Here is a 19,328-nt window from a genome sequence, read left to right on the forward strand (position 1 = left end):
GCAATACCTCTTATAAGAAGGCGTCTGACAAATTTTACGCCAGAAGACTTTTGTAGTCCTATAAATAAGGATCATTTCAGTTATTGAAAGAATTTGGCTAAACCTAACGGTTTTGGAGATATATGCAAAAAACTACTGTCTAACCCTATGTTCTATTTTTAGTAACGACGGCAATGTTTTTAGTCGGATCAAAAATCCCCACAACAGTTCTATGCATGATACCCCAAGGAACATTCATACCAAGTTTGGTTCCAATTAGTCAAGTAGTATCAGAGGAGAAGATTTTTGAAAGAAATAACATTAAAAATAGAAAAAAGATGTCGAAAAAGGGCAATAAGTCCAATATGGCTAGACAGATTAAAATGAAAACTTGACTGCAGATAGATCTCATCATACTGAACACTTTTACCCAGTCAGGATGGGGCTTAACCTAACCGTTTTGGAGATATATGTGAAAAACTATTATCTGACCCTATGTTCTATTTTTAGTAATGGCAGCCATGTTTTTCAATGAATCAAAAATCACCACATCAGTTCTATGCATGATACCCAAAGGAACATCCAAACCAAGTTTGGTTCCAATTGGTCAAGTAGTGTCAGAGGAGAAGATTTTTGAAAGAAACAACATTAAAAATAGGAAAAAGACGTCAAAAAAGGGCAACAACTCCAACATGGCTTAATAGATTAAAATGAAAATTTGCCCGCAGATAGATCTCATCATGCCAAACACTTTTATTCCATCAGAATTTGGCTATACCTAACCGTTTTGGAGATATATGCGAAAAACTACTGTATGACCCTATTTTCTATTTTTAGTAACGGCAGCCAAGTTTTTCGAGGGATCAAAAATCCCCACATCAGTTCTATGCAGGATACCCCAAGGAACATTCATACCAAGTTTGATTCCAATTGGTCAAGTAGTTTCAGAGGAGAAGAGTTTTGAAAAATTGTTAACGAAGGACGCCAAGTGATGGCAATAGCTCACATGGCCTTTGGTCAGGTGAGATAAAAATAAGTTTTAAAAAGTGAAATATTGAAAAATTGAGAATAGTGACCCTTATTTTTCATTTCATATTTCGATGTAACCCGGTGCATTCTAGCCACATGCTAAGAATAAGATAAATATGGATGCAGCCCATACGGTATTGTCCCACCTTAATAAAAGCATGACTATGATATTATTGAAATTGAGAAAAACAATTCTTTTTAACAAGAGTTAAGTATTCAAAACATTAAAGCTGTTTGTTTCCTCGTTATGAATATTTCACTTATTGACTCAAGTAAATTTTAGATGAAAAAGAAAATAGTACTGGCTAGGTTTACCTGTAAAGGAGGTAATAATGAATAAAAAGCTTAACCAAGCAAAGCTTGCTATACAAAACATATGATTTAGCAGATGTCAAACAATGAACAGTTGGGACAAGTGTGGACACACACAATTCGAATTTTATTGCAATTTCTGCTTAGACATTAGACACAGGATAAAAAACTTGCCAGAACATATGAAAAGTCAGATTTATCAGCTCCAAAACTATATAGGGTATGTGAACTGAATTATGTTTCTTTGCGAGCATTTCAGATTTCAAATTTCTATTATTACATATATTTATTATGATATCATAACAGTAAAAACAACACATTTAAGTAAAGTTGAACTTTTTTTCTTATATTCTAGAGTTAATTTTCCAAGTCTTTTTCCTCAGATATTAGTTTCTGGAATAGCCTTATTTTTTGTTTCCATTTCCTTTTTTCATCAGATACATGTATTTACATTAATAATAGCCAATACCATTGCGTGACAGGTGAGAAGCATGAGTTTCTATATTAAAAAGTCTCAAACGAAAACCCAAACGCTCCAATATTTGATGAAAATTTTAATGACTGTTAAAATTTTATCACAGGAATAGAGTTCTTTTTTGAAGAAGTTTCACACATTCCTGTGAGACATCATCCATAACTAATCTGCAGTGCATCATTAACGAATTCATGATTTTAATATAAATAGCCCTGTCCTTCTTAAGCAAAGCTTAAATGTTTGACATTTAGTTGGAATTATAGAAATCCATTCTTCTAGCCTACATTAATACATGTAAATGGCTTATACACTGTTTCTCACTAAGGGCATGCAATTGATGTTCTAGGGTCTACCAGTTACCATATACTAATTGTGATAGTTATATATGGCTTTTGTGAAACGCTGGCAGTCGTATCAAACAGACATACTTATAACTTGATGGTGAAGCCCTTCTGCATTTTTTTTCAATTTTAAGTACATTGTAGTCAAAATTTAAATGTTCGCTACTGTCGCCGAGCTTTGAATCCAAACAAAACTGCCAAGATTTTACCGTATTTACACCAATATAAAAATAATTCATCCTGTAACTTATCCCTGTATATATAACAAATCAAAAAAGTTAATTTTCCTATAAAAGTTGTTGATTGTTACTTATATAGTGACATATAAAGACGTGTCGCCAAAATTTCTTGTTTCAAAAATGTCCGTTACAATCGCATTGCATGTCTTCTAGATAAGGCATACATTGTTTTACTACAGTATTGTAATGTAAATAACTTATATTAAGATATATTGATACATAAAAGAAAGTATGACTGTGGTCAATAAAATATTCAGATATTATGGAGAGAGAGAAACATGCACCTACTGTTTTGTAAAGTTAAAATCAAATGTACGTTACCATATATTTTTAGCTGAAACACATGAACAAGCAATAAAAGCATTGCTCAAATAAAAGATGGGGCATGTATCTTTAGAATTAGAATCTTAACATCTGATTAAAATGTTTTCCATCCTTAGATTCCATTATTTCATTGTGAATTAAATGTTTGTTACTTAAATGTCCGTTACCACCTTTCCTAAACACACACTTATCTGCCTGATTCTTTTCAATAACGACGCCCACATTTCTTGCTTGAAGTTCAGAAGCGGCACATGTTCAAAATCAAAGTAAGTATGAATTGAATGATTATTCCCTACATTTTCTTCCGAGAGGAAAGTTTGTAAGTAGCGTAAACTATTTGTCTATGTAATTTGACAACTTCTGCTATTTCTAAAAAGAACAAAACGTCCAGCCTTATAGATTAGTTGTACTAGTGTTGTTGTTGACCAACTAAATAAGAATGACAAAAGTATACTATGTTGTAACAGAAACTACAACTGTTGTTTCTTATAAAATGTTGGTTACGATGCGGTAACGAACATTTTATTATTTGAATTATGACCTTTTACGGGAAAAAGGTACTTTTTCGCATATCTTGTATAAGATAAATCAAATTTCACGTATGTTTAACAAAACTAAACATGAAACAAGGCTTTACATTAGTGTCAGATCACTACTCGTCAAATGAACAAATAAAGTAGAAAGCGAGATATTTATTTACCAGACACAAGGCTTTTTTCAATATGAAGTAAATTCCAGTATTTTAATAACAGTGTTGTATTACATTTACCAACATAGATTGCATTAAATTCACAACAATGCACACATTCTTATGTGCCATATATACCATGCACTAATCTAATGGTAACAAACATTTTCCTTTCAGTCCCTTTCAGATCTTCCTTGTATGGCCAAATATGGGCAAATCTCGAGCTGAAATACAAAAGGCATACAGAGAAAGGCTAAAACAAAAAGACAATGAGACTTATTTAGCAAGAGAGAGGGCAAAGAGGCACGCAAGTTATGTCCCATCTGCAGAGCTCAGTACGAAAGAACAAAATAAAAGAAATGGAAAAAAATCGACAACAGCGTCATCGTTTTTATGCCAAAGAATAAACAGAAATGGTATACCTGATACCAGCGGATACGAAACTGGAGAATCTGACTAACCTCTGCAAGTCCAGTTTGCATTTCCAAATAGAAAAAAAGGACCACAAAAAAGATGGAAAAGAGATCTTCAGAAGGCAAAATCAAGAATCAAGAATCTTGAAGAAGAAAGAAACATGGCATTGAAAAATTTCAAAGCCACATAAAGGTCACTTCAAAGGTTAAGGAAAAAAATTCCGACAAACCAGACATTCCTTTAACACAAAGGAAAGAAACAGAAGCAATAATGGACAAAGCAAATCTAACCCCCAAACAACGCGAGAAACTACACAAGCCATTGCTTATATCAAATGCCGTTTGTAGGGAATTGAAGGAAACAAATGATGCAACAAAGCCGCTAGAAAAAAAAGCTATCCATAGAGTTGTCTAAGGTAGATTTGTTAAAAGTAGACGTGCCTCATCACTAGCAAAAAAAACAGGATTAAGTAGAAATGGTTTGTCGAAGGCCAACTCTAAGCTACACCAAATCAAAAAAGGAACAAGAAAAAATAAAGTACTATCTATGAAAGTGAAGTAATCAAATTCTTTGAGAGGGATGATAATAATCGAGCACAGCCTAGGGAGAATGACACGAAAAGGGTAGTAAAGAGACACTGAGACAGCAGAACCAGGAGGGTCTAAAGAGTCAGAAAAGGGAGACTCAGAGAAAAAAAAGAAAGAGAAAAGACAAACATGGGTATTAAACAACTATCTAGGAAACCTTTATAAAAAATTCAGATCAAAACGCCCCAATATAGCTTTCTAGTTTGCCACATTTTGCAGATGCAGGAGTAAGAACATTCTTATTGCGTCATTTATAAGCCGCCATACTTGTACAAAGCACCAAAATGCTGCACTAACAGCTAAGCTCTAAGAGAAGTAGGTATGAATGTGTCAGCCAACCCAGAGAAAATGGTAAAATCACCAGATATTCTTGAAAAGGTGAAACAAGAACTGAGCGAAGATAGTCCAATAGCCATTGGTCAATGGAAGACAATAGAAATTGAGGAAAAGGGGAAGAAAAAGTATGTCACAAAGATAGTTGAATCGACAATGGAAAAAATCGTATTCATAACCTTTTTCGGAAAGCAAATAGAAGATTTCAATGGTCGCATATCAAGAGTTTAAACCAGTACGAGCAAATACAAATACTAAATGAGAATCTACCAGAAAATGAAGTGATAGTTCAGATGGACTTCACTGAAAACTATTTTTGTAAGTCGGTTGATGAAGTTCAAAGTGCATATTTTAATCAAACCAATGTAACTCTCCATCCTATAGTAGTTTACTATAAAGATGATACTAAAGAATTGGTGCACAAAAGTTTTAGTTATATCAGATGAAATGGCCCACAAGTCGTCAACCGTGCTAGCCTTCCTAGACGATATTATTCCGATTCTGAAAGAGATTTCCCCTCGTCTATCAAGAATTCATTATTGGACTGATAGTCCTACCAGTCAATATAGAAATAAGACAATCGTTGGACTCCATAGCAAACCATAATAGCATTCACAAAATAGACGCACAATGGAACTACTTCGAGGCCGATCATGGCAAGGGGCCATGCAACAGACTGGGTGGTACATGCAAAGTCTTGCAGATGAAGCAATGAGAAGTGAAAAGGTTATTATTCAAGACACTGAGGGCTTTTATCAATGGGCAATAGAATCAAGTATGAAAAATGTTTCGTTTTGATTAGTTTCTAGTTCCATCTGCAAAGAAAAATCAAGAACAATCGATACATAACAAGGCAGCTTAAGGTCCATCAAATGCACAATGAAAATTCAAGCTGTTATAGGGCTTGGAGAATCAAAGATCTTAGTGTGAGACATGAGCTGTTACTGTCAGAACTGCTTAGTAGGCAATTTTTGCGACAAATAGAGAACTGAATGTACAAGAAATATGGCTCCAATTACCCGTACAAGTCTGGAAGTAGACACTGAAATGGAACCAGATACAAACACCAAACAAAATACAGTTACACATAAGATAGATACACAAGATAGACAGAATCTGGTAGAACATGATGTAGACATGCAAGAGCAGACAGAAAAGAGTGTCGAAATGATATTAGAAGTTGGAGATTATGTCGCTGCAATATATGATGAAACTTGGTATATTGGGAAATTGATAGACAAACACGAAGACGATTATGAGGTCACATTCATGAAAAAAAAGAAGTGTTGTATAAATAGCCTGTACCGCCAGATACGATATGGAGAAAACGTGAGGACATTATCTAAATGATAACCCCACCACAACCAACAGGCAAATCCCAAAGACTTTTTAAGTTAACTAATTATGATGCACAGAAAATCAAGGAAATCTTGAAATGACATTTACATGTATTTCTTAACTTAAAAGAAAGGATGAATTGACACGTTTGTTTTGAAAATTTTCTAAATCGTTTCAAAGTTTGATGTTATTTGAAATTACAAAATATATCAAAAAAAATCCATTTGCTTCATTTTAGTTCAGTCATTGAAGACAGGAGAAATATTTAGAAACGTCTGTTACCATATATATTATATTCATTTGATGCATGATTTATTTGTAAAACAACCTTTTCTCTGTAGTTAGATTGTATGAATTAAGGCGAATATTTGCAATTTTAAATAGCAAATAATGCAGTTCAAGTAAGCATATTTTACTGTCATAACTTCTTACTTAGAGTGGTTATTTCTAATTATGACAGTAAAATATGTATATCTGCTACAATTACTTGTTACATTTATTTTCAACTATGCAGAGAATCTCCTTACTCTGAACAATGTGTACACAGATGCCTCATTGCTGACAAAAGTAACACAGAACAGTGTAGGTGTTGTTCTAGGTAAAAAAAAAGCAATGAAATGTTTCTTACATAAATTAAATGTTCGTTACGATCCTTTTCTCAATTTGAATCCGGAATTATAACATATTTTGTAACATACCCATACTTTTTACACCTCCCAATGATAATATCTGCTTGAATATGTTGAAAAAACTTTATGGATCAATAATTTGGTACTATTTTTACATGGAACAAAATGCAAATACACTCAAATGAATGCACAGTATAATATCACATTTCAAGTTCATAAAATTAAATTATGTGTGAATTATGCTGCAATTGTGAAAAGGTGTAAACAATTCATACTTACCCATGATAAGAAAAAAAACTATTACGAAAACTTCTAAAATGTGACTCCAGGCATACATGTAGTTGATAATTTATTTCATTAAAATGTTCGTTACATCTAAGGCCTATATTTCAAACTGATATTCCGTGGAAAATACATCATGATTTGCTGTATTTTTTTCTATTTTTTTTCCGTTAATATCTGTTATTTAAAAAAAAACAACAACACTTGTGCGTCTTTCTTTGTAACTATTTTCGTTTGAGACAAAAACAGACATGACTTCTTAAAAGAATGCACAGAAAATGAGAAATACCAAATCGCAGGTAATCTTTGCATGTTATTTTTTTTCAAAAAAATCTAATTCACTTAAGCTTCAGATCTCTTTGTTTGGTTATTATACATTTGTCATCATCATTTATCAAAGAAATATAATGCACCGAAACACAGATATAAAGAAAAACAAAGTTAAAGTAGTGGTAACAGATATTTTGATCTAATAAAAATGTTAAAACTGTGGCAACAAGACACAGTGGAATAAATGTGTATTCAATATCCATAGCATGATGTACAAACACATTTGGATATACATGTACTAACTTAAGACATAACTCTCAGAAAAAGCACTACTCGGCCTTACACAAGAAAGTTGATTTTTTACTTTTTAGCAATGTCAATTGCACGCCGTTAGTGAGAAACAGTGATTACATTATATATCTACCACACAATATTGAAAAACATTATTACATTTTGTGTATTTGACATATGTACAACTTATATTTATAAAAGAACTTAAAATCTGATGTTAACTTATAGAGAATCCCAAAATTAAAAATAGCAAATCAGAGTACATTCAAGGATTTTTAAAGTAAATTGCTTATTTCAACATACATGTCAGGCGTGGTTTTGTTTTGATTCTGTATCTATTTTTGGTGAATCATGCAATCCGCACAGGTAATCAGGTAAAATTTATTAGAATAGAACTATGTAATAGAAGACTTAACCCTCTTTAACATAGAAATTTTTGCAGTACCGGGTAAATGGTCAACAAAACATATTCATACAATGTTTTTACCTGTTCTTTATTTTAAAGCTGTTTTCTTGTTATTTCGATAAAGTTGCTTTAAATACCGTTATGTCTATGAGTAACATCTGTAAAACTTAAACTGGTCCTCCTATGTATCCTCCCCTATGATGGCTCAACGAAGCAGGATACCAGTTAAGTAAAAGTAAACCTCGGTGTGTTACTGGTTTTCACTCCGGACCTAAAAGCCATAAACGATATAGTTTATAAAAATATTTTTCAGTTTCAACGACGATATTAAAGCTCGGGTTTCCATATCGATTTGCGATTCGCTTGTTTTTAATTTTGAAACTTATTTATGAATTGCAAACGTGAAATAAAATTAACTGTTACCAGATAGTTTAAGTAATTTAATTAATGTATATCATATGAAGTCCCCGTGTTACGTAAATATATAAATAGATTAATAAGTTTTATTCAGAGTCGGCATGAAATATATAATGATAAACATAAGCTCTATTTAGTGTCTGACCGACATAATATAACAACAATGTAACCAAATAAATATGAACATTGCGGTCAATGGGAGATAACACGATCTGTCATTGACCCTGCCCGAGGTCTCACTAACCACTTCTAACGTGTCCATAACTTTACATGTGAAAAAAGTATTTTTCAAAGTTTCACTGTAAATTCCCAGAACAAATGACATCTTAAAGTTGCGTACCATTGCGAAGATAGGAAAATACGGATAAATAAATCATTATGCTAATGGTACGATGATTGTAGAAATTCTTCACAAAATTTACTTGAATAAATAATACTGAAAATCTGTATTTTTACTTTTTCTGCTAACTGACAACATGGAGGCAAATTACTCACACATGTAAACTATATTCATACACTTTTGTAGTACCATATATTACATATATGGTTTTAAAGTACACATTCTCAACTTTATTTTGACTACTCTTAATCAGAATACACACAAATAATGCACTTACAATGCATATGTCAGGGTTCAGTGTGTTTTTGGTACCACATAGGTGGGGGGGGGGGGGGGCATTTGACCCGGAAGTGGTTAGTGAGACCTGGAGATGGAATCTAGGTTCCTTCAGTCACGGTATAGCGGTACTATTTCCCGCATTTGCAGTACGGGTCTGTGGCGTATTAATTTTGCCATAGACTTCTATAGTGGAGTGCAAATTTTTAGGATTTAAAAAAATATGTAAATTGATTCAATTAAACTTTCACTTATGTAGCATTTCTAAGGGCATTTGAAAAAACAGTTGCCCGCAAAGAAAGTAGGGTGAGTCCACGAAGATCGGACAGAAAAGTAGTCTTGAACTATAAATTGCCATTTTCTCTACTTTCACTTTCTTTTTGCACTCATCCTTTTCTTACAGTGTGGTGTATTTTATAAGTCACTTCATATCTTTTGACAAATCATTAGTTTGTAGAGAGGCAAATAGAAAATGCACTATATTTTTATAGCCTCCATGTTTTGCAATGCGATACTGGTACCTACGCTCTCCATTCTGGGAGTAAGTTAAGTTTTATTTACAAATTGTGTCAGAATGGTTTTCAGAAATTTGCTTAAAACAGTTCGAGCTAAATTCAAAATGCACAAAACACCAGTTACAGCAGTTAGTAGGAGAACAACTTGCTTTTGCCATAAGGACTTAAAGAAGCGGAAGGTTGTTTATTACAAGGATGCTATGTTTATTGAGAAAGTATAAATACCGCGGGAACTTAAAACCTAGATATAGACAACATTTTAATCATCTTATATCAAAGTATGGTTTAACTTCCACAGAATGTTCTGTTAATAACTTCATAAGGAAGATTATTATGATATATAATATTTTACAGACACTGTTGCTCGCAGAACTGTTATTTCGAAGGCAATGAGGGCGACCGAAAGGCGGCTTTAAGACCAGGAACAAGGAATAATTTAAAGACACAATTGCGTTCTTATGCACTATTTTGTGGCTATTACAAATTTGTTCCATTTCCGTACTCAGGTGAAGTGTTATTAGATTATTATATATGCTTTTTATAACACAGTTTCAGCACCATGAAAACTGATTTATTCAACGGGTCATAGTTTTCCTTTCCTCGTTTGTCTACCCCGGACTTGACTTTTTATGAGCAACTCGGCGGGTGTTTCTAGAAAAGCAGAGGACACTTACCCTACCGGTGCACCTGGTCCATGCTCCCGGTTTTTAGTGGATTCCGAGTTGCTCATTTACTTTTGTTACTTTGTATGTATGATTTTAGTTACTTTATGTTCTTTGTTGTGTATGTCTGTTTGCCATGTCTGGTTTTTGTCCCTCGATTACATTCTTTTGATTACCGCTATAACCTTGGTTCCCTTGATTACTCTTACTTAGTCTAGGATCAGTTAAGAATTATGTGTCTGGTCTAAAGACTTTAAGTCGACTTTTGGGTCATGATATATCTGCTTTTTGATACCTTTGACGTTTCTTTAACCATTAATGGTATTTCTAGACTTAACAGTCATTTACCTATTTCAAAATTGCAATTTACTATATATAAAGGAGATGGTATCTTTATTGGACACTACTATTCCTATAGAAGCATGTATGTGGGTCTTTCTTATATTTGCGTTTTTCGGCATGCTAAGAGCCTCAAATTTATTAAGTTCATCTGTTAAGTCCTTTAAGAAGAGAGAGCTATTAGAAGTCACGTTCACTTTGATACGCAAGGTATAGAACTTCACATTAGCTGGTCAAAGACCAGACAGTGTCATGATTTTTTACATATTGTTCCATTAGCCAGAAATGATGATAAGGTATTATGTCCATTTTCAGCAGACGTTAATTTACTTGATGTGATAACAGTTGATGTTGATTCACCAGTCATGGCTGTTCTGAAGACAGAGAGAGATTATTCCTTCCCAAGGAAAACTCATGACGTCTACTGCATAAGCTTCTGGTCCAGGACAGGAGACACGAACACTTGAAGTTTGAAGTTGAGACTTGTTGCAAACAGGTCTATATGAGGAGACCCCCAATGAAGAGTTATTGCTTGAAATACTGACTGGAGAAGTTCCCATTCTGTATTCACTGGGGCTAGAGTTCTCAATAGAGAGAGTCTGGTCTGCTAAGACATTGAGTTTCCCTGGAACATGACGAACTACTAGCTAAAGCTGAAGTTGGTTGCAAAGAAGAATTTCTTTTGCAAGAAGAAAAAGCTTGAAACAACGAGTTCCTCCTTGGTTTTTTAAGTAAGCAACAACCGTCGTATTGTCGGATGCAAGAAACAAGATTGTTTTGCAGAATATGCTGAAAATGAGAGATTGCCAGAAGAACTGCTTATATCTCTAGAAAATTTATGTGTTCTTTCGGTAAGTCTTGGCTCCAGACCCCTGATACTGAACGTCCTTCCAGATACGCCCCAACCGAGGTTGGAGGCATCTGTGAACAGTCTGATTGGGAACTGGAAAGGACAGGGACAGAAGCTGGCCTTTCAAAACATTCTCCTGAACAGTCTACCATAAAAGGTGTGGAGACAATTCATGAGGAATAATTGGAATTTGATATTCCCAATTCTGAGAAGACGGATGCCAATGTTTAAGTAGATAAAATTGGAGAGGTCGAATGTGTAGTCGACCAAGAGGAACAACATCAGCTAAAGAGTTCGAGAGACCTAGTAGCTGAAAAAATGGGCGAGCAGAAACTGTTTCATGAGAAAGAAACTGATGAATTTTCAAGTTGAGGTTCTGAAATTTTTCCTGGGAAGGTAGAACTAGTCCTAGATGAGTTAAGTAATGTTCTCCCAGAAAAGTAAAGTCCTGAGAAAGAATCAGATCTCATTGGGAACCCCAGGAAAAGAAACAGTTTGATGACTAGATCCGTGTTTATGAGAAGTTGGTCGCGAGAAAGTTCTTTCAACAGAGAATCGTCTAGATAAGAATGAATCTGAATGGTCTGAGAGTGAAGATGAGCTATGGCAGTCTGCATAACCTTGGTGAAAACTGGAGGTGCAGTAGAGAGGCCGAACGGTAACGCTCTGAATTTGTAAATTTTGTTGTTCCAGATAAAACAAGGAAATTTTCGGTAAGAAGGACATATTGGAATATGGAAATAAGCGTCTGTCAAGTCCAGGGAAGTGGTCCACATGCCTGGAAGTATTGAAGCTCTGATAGAACGATTGGTCTCCATCTTGAAATGGTAGTCTTTTTTTGTGCATTTGTGTAAAGTATAATCAGTTTCATTATTTCTGTTTTCACAAGCGACTCATACCTTTATCGAACTAATATTAAAGTGTATTTAATTGCGTTGTATATTTTCAACAGTTGCCAGATTTCAAAAAGATCGGGTTGTGATTACGCCAAATAACTTTAACCCCGCCGCGTTTTTGCGCCTGTCCCAAGTCAGGAATTTATTTTCAGTTTACATTTATGTTGCTGAAGTATATAGGGGCAACTATTTCACTGTATTTGTTTAAAATGTTGTTTTGGGGCTAGCTGCAGCCTGCCCTGTGGTGTAAGGGTTTCCTTGTGGTTCATTGAAGACTAGAGTTGACATTCCGGTTGTGTTGTTGTTTCTTTGACATATTTAATATATCCATTCTCGTTATATATTGTATCAACAAAACCCCAGGTTTTGTTATATATAGGTATTTTTATCCTGTGATATACATTGTGACAAATGAAAAAATATGGACACAGTCATATTATCCCATGCAGCTCAATGTCTAATAGTATCCAAAAGGTGCGATCACACTTCCGTTTTTTTTTTGTTTGATTTTGCTTTGTTTTGTTTTGTTTTGTTTTTGTTTTTGTTTTTGTTTTTTTGTTTTTGTTTTTGTTTTTTTTTTTGTTATTTTTGTTTTGTTTTGTTGTTTTGTTTTTGTTTTGTTTTTTGGTTTATATGCATATGGTCCATGTCCTGGGAGGGTCCACGTATATTTGCATATTAATGAAAACATTTTACAAACGAATAAAAATTTCTTGCTTTTCAATAATAAGCAATCTTGCATTATGATAAAATACATTGTATATTAATGAAATAATCTTGCATTGAAATGGAAAATAATGCATATTAATAAGAAAAAAATGATTTGCATAGTCATGTGATTGTTTTTTTTTTTTTTTGTTTTTTGGTTTTTTTTTTTAGTCTCTTTGGTTACACATTGCTTTGCAGGGTAGACATTGATTATTATAATAATTATAGTTGAACGTTGAAACCTTCAAAGTTCATTGCATGAGTTTGTGATACGCTGTATGTGCCCAGACTAAACACTAACAACAGTACATGTACATGTGCATAATGTATCACCTTCGTGTAAAAAAACAATTTCTGTTTCATTATGAACACACCCCGTATATGCGTTTATTTTTTTTACCGGATACCAAAATGGTCAAATACCACTAAAAATAAACCAAAACAAGTACTATCTTTAAAAAGATAGTCGACGCAGTAAAATTTGTTTTCTTTTTTACGTATAACTTTCTGCAGTAACACGTGGCACGCATTTTCTTTTTCAAACGCCACTAAGTTTTCAGTATGTGGTCAATCGAGAAACAGAATCGCGATCAGGTGACTTGCGTTTCTACGGGAGAGGTCTTTAAGGTCGAAGGTTAAAAAGCGAAACTGCACCGACTGCGTCGGAAAAAGTTACATGTATTTGTAGTTTTTGTTTGTAACTTATTTTTATCCGTGTTAGGTTGATTCAGAAAGGCGGAGTTGGATTCGTCTCTTCGTTGGAAAATTGTGTGCAAAATGTGGAAAAAAAACGAGCAAATTGAACAACCATTTAGAAATTTTTGGATTGGACCCCTACCATTTTATAAATCTGGATTTGCCATTGTCGAAAATTTCGATGTATGTATTTCCCGAAAGTTAATAGATTAGTTAAAAAGGTTCACTTTAAAAACATGTTGTGCAAAACTTGAATTTCAGGTAAAAACACAGCAGTTGTCCGGAAGGTCTTAGTTATAAAAACATTTTTTATAGAAATCTTCACGTGCATTGAAACAGACCATGCAGCACATGTTGGCTAGTTTAATATCTTGTTATAAAAAATCAAATACTTACGCGCGTAATACACATTTAGGATATTCATGAAATTAATTGCAATCATTTTAATTTTGGATTGTATATATGTTGTTAAATTATATGGACTAAAATAATTTGTTAGGTTTAAAATTTTCCCATATTTATCATCGAACATATTTTATATTGACGATTACACCAGCACACAACTGTAATTCAACCGTTGTGAAAGTAATACCACTTAATCACAAAAAATCTAATTTCCTCTTGAAAACAGATATTTTTCATAAATAACAAATATGCATGTATCGAATACCATACTAGTAGGTTCACTGACCCCATCGTTAGAGTGATATTAATAATAGTCAAAATTATCAACGTTAGTGTAGAGTCCAGACTTAAATGAATTACACACACATCTTATCAACTTATAACATTTATCAAACTATTGGAAGTTTAACATTCGCCAATTGACTGAGAATTGATGTAGCACAGTAATTAATACTTTTCATTTCATTAATATAATCGAATACAACAATACTGTTAACTCACCTCAGATCTATTTTAACTTGTTTAACAACCGTATTTGCGATAAGCACCGCTTTGGAATGAACAGGTTTACCCGGGGTTACCAACAGCAGTGGCCGGATTTTTGCATTCCTTCAAGAAGAACATGTATTCAATTATTAATATTATAATCAGCATTAGACAAGGTGTTATCATCAGCGTAGATATATAAAATACTGTGCTCAGTGGAACAAAAAATATCACTTATAAATATGTTAAAATTTATTGTAAACACTTGCGGTTTAGGGGTTAAAATGCAAAAAATGTACGCCTATCCCACCGAAAAATGGCTTGAATTGAAATATTTTTCATTGTCAAAACCCCTAGAGTATTATGCTTCAGTAGAAAATGATATTATTATTATTTTATTTTATTTTTTGTATTTTCTGTTTAGTATAATCACAATTTATACTTCTGGGTTCTTTTGATGAATTTTGGAGATTTTCGTAGTCAGAATTCATACCCGTAGCTCGAGGGGTTCGGACGAACCACCCCCCCCCCACACACACCTGAAAACCAATAAGCACTATTAAACTCGCAATTCAGATTGAAGTCTGACTATTAAGGTCAAGATTTTAATTGAGTTGATCCAATTTAGACCGAAGATTGGCATTGATACAGTAGTCGCCAGAGCCTTTTTTTTTATAAAGCCTGATAGCATCTGCAATTATCTTATACTACCGCAGTTAGATAGTCCCATTGCCAAACCCCATTTAGGTTCAATACAGATAGTTAGGTCCATTTTACAGGTATTTCTAATATATCAAATTCAATTCTACGTTATTTACGCCAATAAACAAACCAAATAAACAATTTTTACTGTGAACTTAATATGCTGTTTAACGATCCAATTAAAAATAGTTGACCTCTAACCTCTTATCGGTACTTGTTTATTTCTAAGCAACCATTCTTTCACTGTCAATATGTTCAAGGTGTCTATTTATTTAGACGAATAATAAACTTCAATTTTCATCTGGAAATGAAAACCCTGTGAGGCTATAAATATTCATTAATCATAGAGATTAAATAAAAAGAGGAATGCCGAAGTTGACATCATATTTCATGCAGGTCCTAGCGGATCCAAATATTTACGAAAAGGGGGAAAATAGAGAAAGGGGTTCCATGCTATCATTTGCCGCTCACCTTTGGGCCAAATGTTGTACAAAAGGGTAGCATAAATCCCGAAACCATCCCGACGTATCACTCACTGTATCTTGTATTATTATAATGATTACTGCCACGTGACATCAGAAGCCCGAAGATGACAATTAAAAATGAAACATTGCTTAGATGATAGCACAGGAATTTTGATAATGCGTTTCTCGGGATGGTGTCGGTCTGCTGTCTAGTGATATTGCTTTTTGTAATTATCATTCTATTGGGGTTTTTTTTTTTGGCATATGTGAAGATAATAGAGGTGCGGGTGCTCCAGGGCATTAAAAGTGCATAGCTAGTATCTGCACCAGACATAGTTGTTGAAAGTATATTATAAGACTACGTTTAGGTACGTGTGTCTGGGACTAGGCGCCTAAGACACTAAACATTTTAAATGACACATAGGTGTCTATGCGGTAACTTGTTGCACCTGAGCTATTAAGCTTTTTAACTGAGGAATGTAGCCAGTTGAGAGGAGCATGTATCCAAGGAGATAAATTATTTCAATGATTGTGGCGGCTGAAGTTTGAATAATTTGTCAGACAGTTTCGACCTGGAGGTCGATAAATTGAATTTTGTTTTGAAAATTTAGAAACTGGGGAAAGCCAAAACAGTAGTTTGTTGTTCAATTACGCAGTATGTCGGAGAGTGTTATGTTCATTCATTTAAGTGTTCCATGTAAACCGACATCAAACCTGAATACTACGCAAACTGGCGCACTGCTACGATGCATCATAGATTTGGTGTGTGTTTTTGGTAATGACCTTCGTAATCTGAATGGCGAATTTAAGAATTAATCAAAGGGTTCTATATTAACCATTTACAACAATAAACTTATGTTTTGAATTCGGTCCGTATTTCCTTTCATCACGCCCAATTTTTGCAATTTGACTGTTATTTGTGGCGTAAAAATTCAAACGAATGTTATAAATTGATTCAGTACATGAGTACTTTGATTTCAAATTGGGAACTACCTCTAGGGGAAAAGCCTTATTCGGTAGCAATTTAAGGCAAACAATACCACTAAGTCCAGTGTAGAATTATTATAATATATATTTTAAAGGTTCTTTAAACCTTTTAATCAAAAATAAAGTTAAATATGTAAGCTATGAAGTACATAACATACTGAAACACACATATTTCAGTGATTAGTTTTATTTTGTCATAGCTTTCATTAGTATTGCTCTCATTTGTCTGTATATGTTAAAAAAGGATAAATATGTAACTTTTGCATTAAACAACTATATTAGGGGTCAGTATTGAATACTGTTTAAACTTTAAAATGAGAATTGACCATTTTCAATGATAATGGGAAACTATTTTTTGTAGCTCAATGTTCCCAAACCCTATTTGTTGTATAGATTGCTCATATTTTTAAACAGTAAAATTTTAGTTTAACATGATTATGGATTGTTATAGTTGAGGTTCACTTTTAAGTGTCTGGAGTTTTAACCCCTCACGCATTAAAGTATTGCAGTAAAATGATTTAAAGTCCCCTCACCAGATTTTTAAATCATATTAGTTTATGGTGAATAGGAAATTCTCTAATTCTAACACATTTTATACACATTAAGGGAAATCTCAAGTATTCCCTAATTCATAAGCTTAGATGATAGTGTTGGAATCAAATATATTGTATTTACTCACTTGCATTACATTTTGAATAGTAAATAATGTTACAAAAATGTATATTGTTGTATCATTGTTTTTTTTAATCCATGTTTAATAGTATGTCATTAATGCCTTACATATTTGAAAATTTTGACTTTTTTTGCTATGTTGAGTTGCGTAAAACTTTGAAGTAAAAGTATACAGATGTAAAGGAAATAGAAAATTATGTCCATCTTTAAAGAAATTTGTTAAAAAGCAGGACTTTCTCAAATACAAAAACAGTGCCAGGAAATGGCTAGATTGCAGGATATTGCACCAAATACCCCAGAGCTTCTGGGGCCTCGAACAGACCCCCGGCCGTGAAGGTCGTACCCCGATTCAACGTTACCCACCCCCTTGAACATTTTTGGCTACGGGCATGGAATTTATCAAAAAATTTAAAAAAATGACACTTTTGATTTTTCATCTAAAGAACCCCAGAAGTATAAATTGTGATGATTCTAAACAGAAAATACAAAATAAAAACATTTTCTATTGAAGCATAAATACTCTAGGGGGTTTTGACATTGAAAAATATTTCAATTTAAGCCATTTTTAGGTGGGATAGGTATATATTTTTTGCATTTTACCCCCTACCCCCTTCCAACCGTGTCACCACTCCTTTATAGGTACCACTGTAAAGCTGAGACATTGGGCTACATGTTAATACCTCAACTTGTTTAGTTTGTTCACACATGCTGTCCCAGGACGGTTCGACTCTCAAACAATTGAGTCACAAAAATCTTGGCTTTTTGACCCACTGAGGTATAAATATGGGCTTATACTGTAAAAGAATCCGAGAATATTATTTGGCGACAAACTGATTCGGTTATGGGACGTATAAAGGTATCTAAATAGTTGATTAGAGGAGTGGAGGGGTTGCACGGAGGATCCTCCCAGCACATGGACTAATATTTTTCATTAAAAATGCAATTTTTATGTTAAGAACAAGAGTCCAAGCACGCAGAATCTTAGATGAGATATTGTTAACGCCTGTAGCTTTCCTTATATTAATTTTACTAAGTAATTTAGTAAGAGTGTCAACGTCTGTTGACTTAAATTCAACACATGCGTCCTTTGGGATAAATTGAAAATTCGTTAATGTTAACAAGCTAGAATTCTAACTTCACTGATACTTTCAGAAGCCTAGTTCTACCAAACTGGTACACGATCAGAGCAAAAATACATTCCAGATTGTGAATGAACAATGCTTCTTTAACGAATATCTGTTCAAAAGTAACCTTGTGTTAGCACCTCCACCCTGTAAAACCTTTCAACTGTGGCAGGACGGCCTACCTGCGTTGTAGTGGGTAGTGAGATTTAAATAGCCAGTTAAAGGATTCATTCTTTAGCCGAATCGGTTTGTCATTGGCTTGCACCGAGCGGGCTAGGGTTCGATCCTCGGTGGCGGAGTATAATTTTGGGAGTCAAATCATGCTCTCCCGTTACATTTGGCGCCCAAATAAAAACCCACGGGTTTTGGTTAGCAATTGAGCTAGTGTTAGAGTCGTTCGTGGTACGAAGACTCTTAAGGTGGAGGAAAATGTGGCAAGACGGCCTTCCTGCGTTGTAGTAGGTAGTGAGATTTAAATAGCCAGTTAATTGACTTAGCTAAAGGATTAATTCTTTAGCCGAATCGGTTTGTCGCTGGCTTGTCATCGAGCGGTCTAGAGTTCGGTCCTCAGTGGCGGAGTATAATTTTGGGAGTCAAATCATGCTCTCCCGTTACATTTGGCGCCCAAGTAAAAACCCACGGGTTTTAGTTAGCTATTGAGCTAGTGTTAGAGTCGTTCGTGGTACGAAGACTGTTAAGGTGGGGGAAATGTGGCAGGACGGCCTACCTGCGTTGTAGTAGGTAGTGAGATTTAAATAGCCAGTTAATTGACTTGGCTGAAGGATTAATTCTTTAGCCGAATCGGTTTGTCGCTGGCTTGTCATCGAGCGGTCTAGGGTTCGGTCCTCAGTG

At 34.2% G+C, this 19,328-nt stretch overlaps 1 pseudogene; it reads left to right on the top strand.

The window, feature by feature from the left end:
• The first annotated feature begins 3,576 nt into the window (after positions 1–3,576).
• On the top strand, positions 3,577–6,358 carry LOC148609391 (uncharacterized; annotated as a pseudogene).
• The last annotated feature ends 12,970 nt before the right edge of the window (positions 6,359–19,328 follow it).

This window comes from Perna viridis, chromosome 8, assembly GCF_037379345.1.
Source record: "Perna viridis isolate PV_CMFRI_1.1 ecotype Kerala chromosome 8, ASM3737934v1, whole genome shotgun sequence".
Taxonomy (NCBI): Eukaryota; Metazoa; Mollusca; class Bivalvia; order Mytilida; family Mytilidae; genus Perna; species Perna viridis.